This window comes from Polyergus mexicanus, unplaced genomic scaffold (genome assembly GCF_030449975.1).
Source record: "Polyergus mexicanus isolate NDT 795.1 unplaced genomic scaffold, iyPolMexi1.0 SCAF_2, whole genome shotgun sequence".
Taxonomy (NCBI): Eukaryota; Metazoa; Arthropoda; class Insecta; order Hymenoptera; family Formicidae; genus Polyergus; species Polyergus mexicanus.
In genome coordinates this window covers 7,826,638-7,840,012 of record NW_027223322.1, presented here as the reverse complement: position 1 = coordinate 7,840,012, position 13,375 = coordinate 7,826,638, and the positions used below count along the sequence as shown (strand labels likewise).

The window sequence follows — 13,375 nt, the reverse complement described above, 5'->3', positions numbered from 1 at the left end:
AGGATAGTTTATTGTTATTCCACCCCACTTGGTTTTATGGGCCTTTTCGATGCGTAGTAAGAGCGCGGAGAGGGAAATACTCCGATGCGCGGTGGACGAAGGGGCGAGTGTCGTCCAACGGTCCTGTTTCTTTCGGGGCTTTTCTCCCGGAAGCTTAAACGCGATCCCCCTCCCCCCACCACGCCACCCCCCCCCCTCTATGACCTCGATGCCAGTCACGGTGATAGGGATGAGAGAACAAGCGCTCACTCGAGCAAAAAGGGCCGAAAAATCTCCAAATGATACCGATAAGAGTAATTCGGAAGGGAGAACGCCATAAATCCTTTTAATTAACGCGAGTTATAAATTAAGGCGTTCATCTACGTGATATCACGTAGAAAAGCATAGACGGCATCTTAATGTATGTGCCAGGATACACAGTGTAAAGTAAACGTCTTCTATTTTCTCCAATGTCATTCTCAACAAAAAGTGTAGCGAGAATAATATATACTGTTTTTAACATCATTCACGTTCAATTAACAAATCAATCTTTCAACAGGTGCATCGTTATTGCTAAGTTTTTATATAGCCGACAATTTTTTCTGCAAAAATAAATATTAATTAACCCCCCCCCCCCCAATATGCATTCTGGCGATATCTCGCAATTCGTCATCCTCGCGTATAGCCGAAAAATAATTTAAATCATTATTGATCGAATAAAGCAACGTTGAAAAAAGCAACGCCCGTTCGATCGCTGTTTCCGCATTAAAAAAAAAATTGGCAAAGTGGAAGTACAAATCATCGAGCGACTACCGGTCATTCGGAAATGTTGGATTGGCCGAAAGAGGATGGGGACGGTCGAGCGGGGTCGAATATGGGGAGGAGGAGGAGGAGGAGGAGGAGAAGGGGGTGGGGGTTGGGAGGGGAGGGAGGAAGAGGGTGGTGAGCATTTGCAGTAACAAAATGCGAAGCGCTGCACGCGTTAATTCCCGTCCATAAAAGCCATCGACAAATCAAACCTTCCGACGTGATTCACTGCCGGCATAAATACAACTAGATCAGCGTGTGTACGAGAAACGTGGTATGAGCGATGGGTCGACAGGCGTTTGCACCCCCTACCCTTATCATCCGCCCACCCCCTTCGCGTTGCAGCCGCCGCCTCCGTCCCCGCCACCGCCGCCGCCGCCGCCGGCAGCGTAAGCCGCCCTCAAACAACGTGGCAATCGTCGCCAGCAGCGCGAACAACCCCAATTTCTATATCTGCATACAACCTCATTACCGAATTATTACACACTGCTGTGTTAAAAAATCTGTACACGTAATGCGGTTAAAATTTTACGAATATGACTTTCCAAATGCATTACCCCGCCTCTCCCTTGAATGAGCCGATATAGATTATTAAAATTAACCTACATTATTTTACAAAGAAGTCATTCTTTGGGTAAATTACTATGGCGCTTTGATTATAATATTTAGTCATTTGAAATCATGATAAATATTCAATTCTTCGACTAGACAAATTATTTTTAGATGAAAATATATGAACTAGCTTTTGACAAGAATCTGTAATATATCAATGAATGATATTAATGTTTCTCTTAAAGAAATTGTTATAATATTATACTTTTGATTGCGAGACATATCGATATAAAATTGTTATGTAAAATACGAATAATATTTTTTGAAATTATTGCCGAAAATGCTCGATGCACAATTTCAAGATAGAAGCTCCGCGTTGAAGACATAGTCGAGAAAGATAAAGTCGAAAGATACGACACGAGTTCTCTCCTTGCGTATAAAGCGCGCGCTTTCGAGAACGTTTATCCGTCCAGGCGCGCGCCGGATGTCTCTGAAATATATTACATTATCACCGTCCTGTTTATGCACGCTTTTAAGGACGCGCGCTTTTAAGCGCGCGTTTTAATTCACGCGCACGCTTTGAGAAAGCGTTGGTAACGTCCTCAATTGAAATCGTTAAGCTCCCCGCGTTCCTAATTCAAGCAAGCGGATAAGGAAGGTACGTGGGCCGCGGTAACATCGACAATGTGGAGCGTAATTATTCGGGAAAGATGGCACTTTGCTCGGCATTTTGTCGCCTTGGACCCCTAATGGCCGGTGGTTGATAACAAGGTTTACGGGCCAGACAGCGCTGTCCACTGAGAGATGTTGACAGCGGCTTTCAACCTTCCTGGCACCAAGGCTGGCTCCGATCCGATCACGAGGAACACGCTGGAATTACTTGACTTTACAAAGCCTACACGTCGTAAATCCATCAATCTGAATGGGATCAAAAGTATCAGCTTTGATAATTAACAAGAACTTTCTTGCTATAGAATAAAGCACTTAATAGACGTGTTTCGCATGTAACATGATTTTATAATCTCCGTCTTATAGTACATGTCGTTCATTAAACGTACATCGAATATAATCGATTACAGTTAACGCTATATCATTTTGAATATTTCTAAATAACAACATTTTAAAAGTGCTATTAAATGACAACTTCAAATGTGTATTAATTTAATCGGGTACTTTGTTATACTTTTCGAAATTATATTGCTAAACATTTTTTTGAACTTTTATTAAAATTTGCCCAATATTCCGTCGATAATCCAATTAACAAGCTTGTTAAAAATATTTATTTTATAATTCATGAAAAATTCAACCAAATAGAATTAATATTTGCATGGTACACGCGTGATGACGTTTTCAGATATCGATTATAATTCTCTTGATAATCGTACAAATTACGACCTTGCATTTCAGAGAAAATGAGTAATAATCGGAATATATACACACATGCGCAACGATGATTGGATTAACGAGATGGACAAGTTTATATTTAAATTTTTTAAACGAAATCCTACACGCAATGTTACACTGGTTTAACAAATTTTTCAAGTCTATTTTTATCTCGCGCACAGTGTATAATTACTAGAGAGAGAGAGAGAGACAGAGAGAGAGTCAAGAGTTAATTTAATTTATTCTAAAATTTGGCAATCTTTTTATCCGTATCATTCTTCTTTCTAATACAGTTACCAATAAGATTTCTTGCAACTCTTCTCCAAATACAAAACTTGTACATAAATAATATCATTGAAATTTGTACATTTTATTACACGTTGTACTCTAAACTTGATATTCGCTGAACGTTATTTTTATCGTTTAAATATTGACGAAACGGGGTCATTTTAAAATTGAAAAATTCAAATGAATTTTTTCCATTTTAATAAAAATATTGATTATAACAATTTAAACATACACTTTACGTAAAATCCATTATGAAAATTAATAATATTTAGATATAAAATAAATGTTATTCGTCGAAATAATGATAAAAGAAATACGCGCGGCGACAATTAAAGCTGCTAATAAATATGAAACGCATTGAAAACGTACGGCGCTTGAGGGGGATATATTTGCGCCAAGTTTAAGGAGTGTCGCTCGCACAGTCGACTGGTTTTGCGGGTAGGAAAATTAGAATGTGTCCCGGTTATTACGGGCGGCCACGAAGAATTAGCATATAGTAGCGCACGAGTATACGTGGTCAGACGTGTTGCACGATACAAGAAGAAGGCTTTCGCGCTAATCTCCGGTATGGCACTAAATGAGGTGGTGGATTTGTTGGAAAGAGCTTATACTTACCGGGGACACAGAGAGAAAGCGCGGGAAATATGGCAGGGAGAGAGTAGGCGGCGAGTGTGGTGGCTTCTGCTCGCGAAACTCCAAAGCTCGTATCCACACGTGGACTAACAACAATGAGATGATCCTGCCGGGATTACGCGATCCGACACGAGGGAGAGAGGCCTCGTAGAGGTATCGTTGTTACTGCTTTTCCGGTGTTACGATACCAGAATCCGGCGCGCGGTTTAACAATCGTGCGTCTAGCGAGACACGTTTCGGTGGCGATCGCGTTGGAAAGCTGCGAGCTACTACAATATTTCGGGCATTAAGGATTTCCGCTTACGAAAAATTTGAATAAACGCCCCAAAGTCATGCCGATAGCGATGCGAAATGCAACGAAAAAGCGTTAACGCGAGATATTTGCGCGATAATCAAGATTAGCACGAGAAAGAAATAATAAATTATCTCGAAAAAATTTATAAACTTTCCCTCACGTTTTAATTATATATTTAACGTTGAATGGGGCGATATCTGATTCTTATTTTGTGCGTTCGAGAAAAAACAATTGAAATCAGTTAATCATATATATTTGAAATTAAATGCAAACACACACACACACATAAAAGTGTATATGATGTAAGTGTAAATATGATGTACAATATTTTTAATGTTATCGGTTACACGAACATAATGATAACTTATTTCTGTTTAAAGATTACCTTTTATAAATGGACACTGTATTTTTTACAAATACGTTCCAACTTTTAATTAAAGACAAGAAGAATGCAAGTTCCAGTACGCGATCTTGTTTTCTAATCGGAATCGCGTCAGTAAAACAGTTAGTTGAACGAACCGTTACGAAACGTTTCCGCGATTTCGAGGTGAAGCCGCACGCATGACCAAGCCGGTTGGTGGAGGCGTCGGGCGATTTAGTAGTCGACGTTATACCGGTAATAGATACAGAGGGAGACAGAGGCGGAGAGGACGGGAGGGTGGAACAGAGAGAACGGAGCCGAGCGTGGAGGTAGGTACACAGAGAGAGAGAGAGAGAGAGAGAGCCGGGTGGTGACGTTGACTAATGATGGTGGTGAGAGAACACACTCCAGTCTAACCCGACCTGTTGCACCCCCAATAAACCCCGTCAAACGACGTGCCGCTAAATAGAATCGCGCCGCGTCTTTCGACCCCTTGACTGATTTACCCTGACATTCCGGAACTGAGCGGATCCGAAACTGGAGCAGAGAGTCGCAAGGATATTCTCGCAGGCTGATTAAAATTTCTATCGCGTCCTATCCGACGCCGAATTCACAATTATAAGGGTAAAGAAAACTTTCTTGAACGCCCACACGGATGTATTCCGCGCTTCTTTAACAGCCGTTTATCGGAGAAATATGAACAGAAGATATTCCTAGCTCGTAAGAAGTGATTTGACATGAAGAATGAATTGTGTGTACATGTTTTTTTCTCATTTTTCGCATCTATCGAATGGAAAATTTGGATTTTGCAGATAATTTATCCAACACATTTTAAAACATTTGCACATTTTTTTTTTAATATTTCATATGTATATATGTGACTTTTTTCAATTAAAAAATAATTTGCGATGTTTTATAATAATATCTGATTTTATATATGTATATATTTAATAGTTATATAGCATAAATAATTTTCGTTATTTATGTGTATCATAAGTGACATGTTTAAATAGAGGAAAAATTATAAAATGAAAAAAAACTGATAAAATTGAAAAGAAGAATTTCATTTTTGCACCATTAACAAATAAATGAAAAACTTTCTAATCTCGAATAACACATCTCTCTCAAAATTAAGTTTAATCAAAGTTAGATAAAAAAAAAAAAAAAGTAAAGTTTATCCCAATTTGTTATTTATTAAGATTTCTCTCCCTACGTGTATAGTCTTAAAGATTAATTTGCCAAACATCTTTATAATTTTTAACGCAAAACATATATCGATTCACTATTAAAACAAACTGTCACTTTATCCTCAAATATCTGTTATTCGCATATATAGACATCCGATGATACCGAAACACTCTGCGCGCTTGTCACGTGCTTTCTTTTAATGACGGACAACAAGACTGTTCGATAACTTTTCGAGCGGCTGTGCGGCATTTGTGATTCGCGGCAAATGCCATGATAGCCTCTCGGCATCCCCGATTCCATTTTACTTTTCGCAAAAGCTGGGGACAGAAGCGACGAATGCTCGTCGCAAGACGAGCGAAACGCGGTGACGTGGAAAATTGTCCGATTATTCGCGGGTTAGATAAAGAGCTTCTTCGGGGGATGGCGGTATAAACTTGCGAGGGAGAGGGATAGGCGGGAACGGAGGGACCGTTCGCGGCGGCGGCGTCGGACTGGCTCGTGACATCGCGTATACCGGGAGTGGCGGTCGCTGGAAGATCGGTGCTGGAAGATCGTATCGGATGAAAAGCCGAGCCGACGGACTCATTCTCGAAGGACGGGCCTGGACGCACCCTCAAGCACCCTCCAACGCGGATTCAATCCCGGAGATCCACGAAATAATCATCCAGCGCTAGTTCATCCCTTCGCTTGCAGAAGTCTCTTGCGGATGTGGTTCCGTCCAGAACGAGACGTCTGTCGCTCTTTCTTCCCTTTCTTCTCCGCTATATCCCCTCTAGCACCTTTCTCTCTCTCTCTCTCTCTCTCTCTCTCTCTCTCTCTCTCTCTCTCTTCTTCGCTCGCCTTTCTCTTATTATCCGCGTAGGACTCGTCAATTCTGAGATAAAACGGCGATATCGAGCGCACAGATCGCATTGTCGGCTTCGTCCTGCATCTTGCGCGAAGGACCGCGTCTCCTCATCCTCGATATCGCGCGTACGAATCTTCCGACGTCGAGATTCTTTAATTTCTGATTTCGCCGCGGATGTAATCGATCGTTAATTGCATATTTAGGATATTAGAAGCAAATAATAATTGGCTGGCTATTAACAATATGAACTCACTGACTCGCTCAAAAAGACATTTTCGCCCGATTCATACCTAAACAATTAATTACGCGAAATTTAATTACGCTTACATAAACGTTGAATATAACGCAACAATCTAATTAACTCTAATCTAATTAAAATCCGCGCTATTAGAATTCCACCTCACTGACGCCGAAAATTGCCAATGAGAAAGACGTTCAGGCTCCCAAAGGGAGTCAAAGAGAGCGCTCGCAAACACGCTTCACACACTTCATCTATCGAATCCAAATAACGAGTCGATAAATATTTCTCTCTCTCTCTCTCTCTCTCTCTCTCGATCACTTCGATACTCCCCGAACGTCATTTCCTCAACTCGTATTCAAAAAGAGAAGGGCCGATCTAGATACGAGCAAACGTAAAGGGAATACCGGAGTCGCCCTGGAGAATCTTTCGCTCGCGCAGTTCTTAAAAAGGTCGTGGCGATCCCTGCACAAGGCATCCCTCCGCCTGTGCTATTCTCCGCGGATTTTTGCGAGGCCACCGTGTTCGATTCTACGAGCGCCGGGGGAGCGGCGTGACGGTACGCGACGCGCATTTCGAATCGCCGCGACGCGACACGCCGGTCTCAGCTTCGTGTACTTACTTGCCAGGTACGTGTACTACCTTGTTTACCGCGCGGTCTTACACACTCTCCTTGCCGCATGGCGCCATTGTTCTGAAAATCAAGAAATGTGTCACCGGCAGCGAGGGTAAAAAGCTCGGGAGCCGGGAGCCGTCGTGGCGTTGTCAGGCCCAGGAGAACGTTACTCTCCTTTCTTCCACCTCTTCCTCTCCTCGCTCACTTACTCCCGGCCTATCTCCCTCTTTCCGTTTTCTCATTCCCTATCCTCTCTCTCTCTCTCTCTCTCTCTCTCTCTCTCTCTCTCTCTCTCTCTCTCTCTCTCATCCGCTCGCGCATCCGACCGAAGGAGCCAACCCGTGCCCGGGTTAACGTTTGAACGGTAAATTATCTTGAGGACTTAAGCCCGCGTTAGTCTAATACCGAGATCCCAGAGACTCGTTCTCCTCTGAATTCTTAATTCCGCACCGCGCTTCCTCGACCGCACATTGCAATATTATTCGCGCCCTGCTTCGTCTTTCGGTCCATTTCCATGCATCTATACATTTGCCGTCAACGATATCAATGTTCGTCGTGAATCTTGCGACGGAAAGAAACGAAGAAAGTTTCAGCGAGAAAAATTTCAATAAGAACACATATAACGTGTATAAATTAGAGGATTAAATTTTTCATGTTTTCAATATTATTTTGTAAGACGGTTTGTAAACTTTAAAGCTGCGTTTTTTGTATAATAAAATACGATATGCTTATAAGTGGATTCAAAATGATACGATTAATAATAAATTACCCAGTTACGCTCGAATAAAATTCCTATTATTTTTTATTTGTATACAATATACATATTTCTTTCAAGTCTTAGCTTAGAATATAATTTTCAATCTGCTTTCTTAACATAAAGATTTTATATATCATAATATAATGCAATAAAAATTAATTTAAGACTCACCGGTACGATGCGCAACACCGGAGTTGTAGCATACACATTATTTATTTAAAAATAAATAATTAATGCACACAATTAAATTCCTTTTGTATTTATTTCTTTAAACAAGCATTTAACAAAACATAATTATATAATTTCCAAAAAAGTTCTTTTTAGATACTTTTTAGAAATGTGGAATGTTTAAATAGAACTTTTCTAATTCTCTTATATAAATAACCTAAATTTAAAAAATTATAAATCTCAAGTAATATTGGAATATTTATAGATTTATATATATGTGTATATATATAAATAAATATAGTATATATATACATATAATATTAGGTGTACAACTTTGCTTCCGCCGTTTTCCTATAGATGGCTTTAACGGTAAGTAGTGGTCGAAATAAATAGATCATAGACGTCATGCGATAAACTTGGGCATCTGTCAACATAACCCCATAGAAACATTAGTCGATTTGTGTCTGCATCATAAAGTTATTCTCGATTGAAAATGTCAGTTTACGAGCCAAATTCTCGTCATTTGCGGGAGGTTTTAATTTTCTGCTTCAATATGAAGAAATCTGCGGCTGAGGCTCATCGAATGCTCTCAAATACTTATGGTGAAGCCGCTATTAGTGAAAGAACGTGTCGCGAGTGGTTTCAACGCTTCAAGAACGGCGATTTTCACGTCGAAGATCGGCATAGCGGTGGAAGAGAGAAGGTTTTCGAAGATGCAGAATTGGAGGCATTACTTAATGAAGACTAGAGTTAAAGTCAAAAAGAATTGGCACGATCGTTGGGAGTGACTCAACAAGCAATAACCAGTTTTTTACAATAAAGCCTCGAATTTCGGGGAGAAAACGGCGGAAGCAAAGTTGTACACCTAATATATAAATATTTTTATTATAAATGTTGTAAGAGCTTTTTAAAATATCAAATATTTCATATGCATTATATTACACAATAATGTAAGGATTACTATTACTAGAATGTATGAATTACTACCGCATAGATAAATGCAATTACTTTCACAAGTAACAAATACAATAATAAAATAAATAAATAAATTTCTCACCCCATGATCCTTCGGTGTCGCCTGTTGCCTTCTCGGGCCTACTCTTCCTCTCTTGTTCGTCCACTTTACCACTTTTTTCGTAGTACTCGTACAAAAACACTGTTAATTACGATCACGCGCGCACTAATTACTAAAATATGACGATCGCGCGATACTTTATACAATATACCCGATTTACGAATCGCACACGACACACACTTTACATATATTGCGACGAGAAAATGTTATAATCGCATAAACTATGATCTTACACTTCAAAAGGTACATATATCGTAATATTTAGAACACGCGTCCACTACACCGTACTTGCTCGTTCGAGTCACACCGTACGAATGATACGAGATAATCAAATGTCAACAACAGCGCGGTATACATCGTAAAATTCGACGCTTTTCTTCCGCTCAACAAAAAATGGGAAAGGAATTTGTTGCGCACGACGCGCTACTCTGACGACGTAACCTTATTATTGTTATCATTCGCGGTGAAAGAGAGACAGGGACAAGAATTATTCCGTATATATGTCGTAGTATCCGTGATACGTCTCTCGAAGTACGAATCCTGAGTTTCGTACGATTATAGCTTTTGTTTTATTCTCTCGTTGCGATGTAAAGTGTGCGCCTTGTATGATTCGCGTCGACAGCATCGTGTAAAGTGTCGGAAGAGAGCTCGTAATTAACAGCGTTTTCGCGAGTGTGTATAGATGTCGTAGTAGAATATAAAATATTTCAAAATTGTTTAAGGTTTATAATTAATTAGATTATTTTCATAAAAATTATCTATGCGTGTGATTAATTATAATATTTAAATAAAATTATAATATCTCTACAGTGTTTATATTTCATATGTTATAGATAGTCTTATATTCTATAGATAATTTGTATGCGTATTACAACTTCACTGCTGCACATCGTACCGGTGAGTGCCTATTTTTTATTATATATATAACAAGATTTGTGAAAATATACATATACATATATACAGGGTTGGGAAAGTTATTTTATAAAAGTAACTCGTTACCGTTACCGTTATTTTTTCTAAAAAGTAACTCGTTACCGTTACTCGTTACTAATTTTAAAAAGTAACTCGTTACCGTTACAGTTATTAAAAAGTAACGAGTCGTTACAATTTCCGTTACTTTTTTACAATACAAACTAATAAATTATTTTGCATAAGAAAAACTTTTAAAAAATTGTAAGCAAGATTTCATTCAAGGTTTATTACAAAATAAATGATTAAATTTTAACGAAATTCTTTATTAATTTTTAATAAAATTTGTTGCTCCATAGTATCATCATTTAAATGCCCTCTTTGTGGTGTTAATACAGAGCCACCGATGCTAAACATTCTTTCTACAGATGCACTGCTTAGTAGAGCTATATTATATTTAATAAAAAGTTTTTTAAGTTTTGGATAGTCGTTTAACATTTCTATATTACAATTATTTGATTTTAAAAACCGTTGCAATTCTTCTTGTTCAGATTCATTTTGCACCGTTTTTTGCTCAAAAATGAAAAAATCATCGTGATCGTCAGATTTTCCAGCTTTTGAAGAATTTTCAGTTGATCGGATTCCCAATAAATCCTCCAAGTAATTTTCAGCACGTTTTCTTTTTTCTCCGGTTAACCAGTTTAACTTAAATTTTGGATGTAAACATGCTGCTATTATTAATTCTTTTGTTTCAAATATTGTAAGAAATTTAAAATCAAATATAGTAAATTAAGCGACATTGTTTGTTTTATTGAAATTAATACTTTTGAATCAATAGTTTAAAATAAAATAATATTTTTCAATTAAATCCTTATTTAAAATTAAATAACATATGTTTAATCAAATTAATAAGTTACCTTTTATTTAAACCTTGCTGAATAGCTTCAACTAATGAATGGCAATCTATAAGGTCAGATTTATTGAGATTTTCTAATTTTCGTTGCAAGGTGCTTAGAACTGGTAGTAAATGAGAGCTCTGCTTTTCCGAAAAGATAAAGCTCTCATTGGATATCGCGCGTCGCGTCATCAAACTGGTCTGCAAGAGCCATAAGTTGATCAATCACATTCAAGCATTTTTACAACATAATAAGAATGCTAATTGGTCGATTTGCTTACGGCTTTACGGTTAAGATAAAAATTTTATCACGCACAATAGTAAGAATAATATCTTAAATAAATCAAAAAATTTGAAAAAAGTAACGATAAAAGTAACTGTTAAATTCGTTACTCGTTACCGAAAAATGTAACGAAGTTACTTTTTCCGTTACAAATAAAATTTGTAACGCCATTACCGTTACAGTTACCGAAAAAAAGTAACTGTAACGGTAACGGCGTTACAAGTAACGCGTTACTTCCCAACCCTGCATATATACTATATATAATTGTTTGGACATATTTACAAGCCTTTAGTATTAGCAAATTCAAAATTTTTGGTTCAAGAATGCGTTCGAAACTTAAATACAATAAAATAATTTTATTGTTCACTAAAAGTATTATAAGCTTCACGTTGTCGTCACTCGCGACGCAAAACCGCTTCGACGAAAAGGTGCATACGGCTATACGATAAGAAGCCGCTCTTTTTCAACGGATAGGAAATCCGTGCCCCCGTTACATACTTATATGTACATGTATATACAGAAGATGGGAGATTCGCGCTAGCGCATACCATTATAGGTAGAATGCTGCTAGCGGGTTAGTCGTTATTAGTCGAAATGCTAGCTAGAGGTGGTTAAAGCAGGCGATTCGTATGCCAGTCGGTCCTTCCATCTCGTGGAATCGCGCGTTTCTGTCAGTCACAATGGCCGAGCGAGATTGCTCCCCCAGGAGAGCACGATGCCACCTAATCAGAAATTAAATCTTAACCTTAATTCCTTCTGAAACGGGCGAGCTCATGCTAAAAGAATTCTCGATCTATCTCGTCCAGAACCACCAGGATCGGCGAAACGGTTTTCTCTTCTCTCGAAATTTTTCCGCACAAACCTAGACTTGAGACACTTTGCAACTTTGGCTTCTCACCGAATCAAAGTACAAAAAGAAGTGCATAATAATAATATAAAAATGTTATCAGTTCAATTAATCTACAAGTATAATCGCGTTATCAGCGCAATGTTTCTACATTTTTCGAATTTTAATTGTTTTAAATTAATACAACCTTAATATCCACTGTATAAATTTTATGCCTGTATGTTTGTTTCAATCTTTCTAGTTTTATATCACGTTTCCTATTTTTTCTTTTTTTCTGTTAACCTTTCATACATTTAATTTAATTTGATAGTATTATTTTATATAATTTCTATGCGTTTAAGGCATTCATAAGAAATTATTAAGACTTTAAAAGCTTTTACTCTATTTAATTTAATATTTTTGAAATGCTTGTACAAAGAACATTATAAATTTCATGTTGAATCTTGCGTATCTTTTGCATAATTTTTGCAATTTCCCTTCTCCAAAGAACCTTTAAGTATCGTAGAAAGGTTGACATTCCAAAATCTGTTTTCGAACATACGGCCACCGGTTGAGTTGATTTCGCGAAACTCGCCAGCGAGCGCTGAAGTTATTGGTAATCCGCGCAAGAGAGGATTCACATTCGATTTTATCTCACAGTTTCCTTTATGCGAAAGACGTAGGATTTCTATTAGCTTTGTACCGTGGTTAGATTGAATAGCCGCAGGCTTCCACGGGCATACGTTCGCGACTGTTTCATTTACAAATGTATTTCCCTCTCAGACGAAACTTTCAATTTAGCCGGATGCTTCCTGCGATGGCAGGGAATGCATAACCTTCGGGGTCCTTCCATACACGCGATTCATCTTTGCTTAGAAGGTAGAAGCATTCCCTTTCGAAAAACAAATCGAAACGACAGACGAATCGCTTTCCGCGATCAATCGTCTCGCGTATTGCGATTACGAATAGATTCATTTGTGATCAAGCAATGCTCATGCGCCATGATCCCGTATGTACGAAACACTTTGATATAGACAATTTTATCGGATTGTTTCATCGAATATTTTTATGCAACGCTCATCGCGAAACAAAGACATATTAACGTTAGAGAAGTTAAAGATAAATTAGAATAAGTTTGACAATTTTTTAAATTGCTCGGTCATAAAAATAATGATTATAATATATTTGTTAGCTGTTTTATTTTTACCTTAACACGCGCGTATTATATCTTGTATCATTATCCTATATTTTTCGCATTCATCGTAATTAATGAAA

The 13,375-nt window shown here is 38.1% G+C and overlaps 1 protein-coding gene and 1 long non-coding RNA gene across 3 annotated transcripts in view; one reads left to right on the top strand and one right to left on the bottom strand.

Moving 5' to 3' along the window:
- LOC138944787 (uncharacterized) overlaps nt 1-9,482 on the bottom strand; it is a 136,870-nt gene extending 127,388 nt beyond the window's left edge. For both annotated transcript variants that reach the window (XR_011448873.1, XR_011448872.1), the window contains exon 1: nt 9,170-9,482. This is a non-coding gene — a long non-coding RNA (uncharacterized lncRNA). The remainder of the gene's footprint in view (nt 1-9,169) is intronic.
- Nucleotides 9,483-10,030: 548 nt separating this feature from the next.
- LOC138944785 (U11/U12 small nuclear ribonucleoprotein 48 kDa protein) overlaps nt 10,031-13,375 on the top strand; it is a 64,209-nt gene continuing 60,864 nt past the window's right edge. Inside the window, exon 1 of the mRNA XM_070315761.1 lies at nt 10,031-10,084. The gene's annotated coding sequence lies outside the window, so the exon portion shown is untranslated. The remainder of the gene's footprint in view (nt 10,085-13,375) is intronic.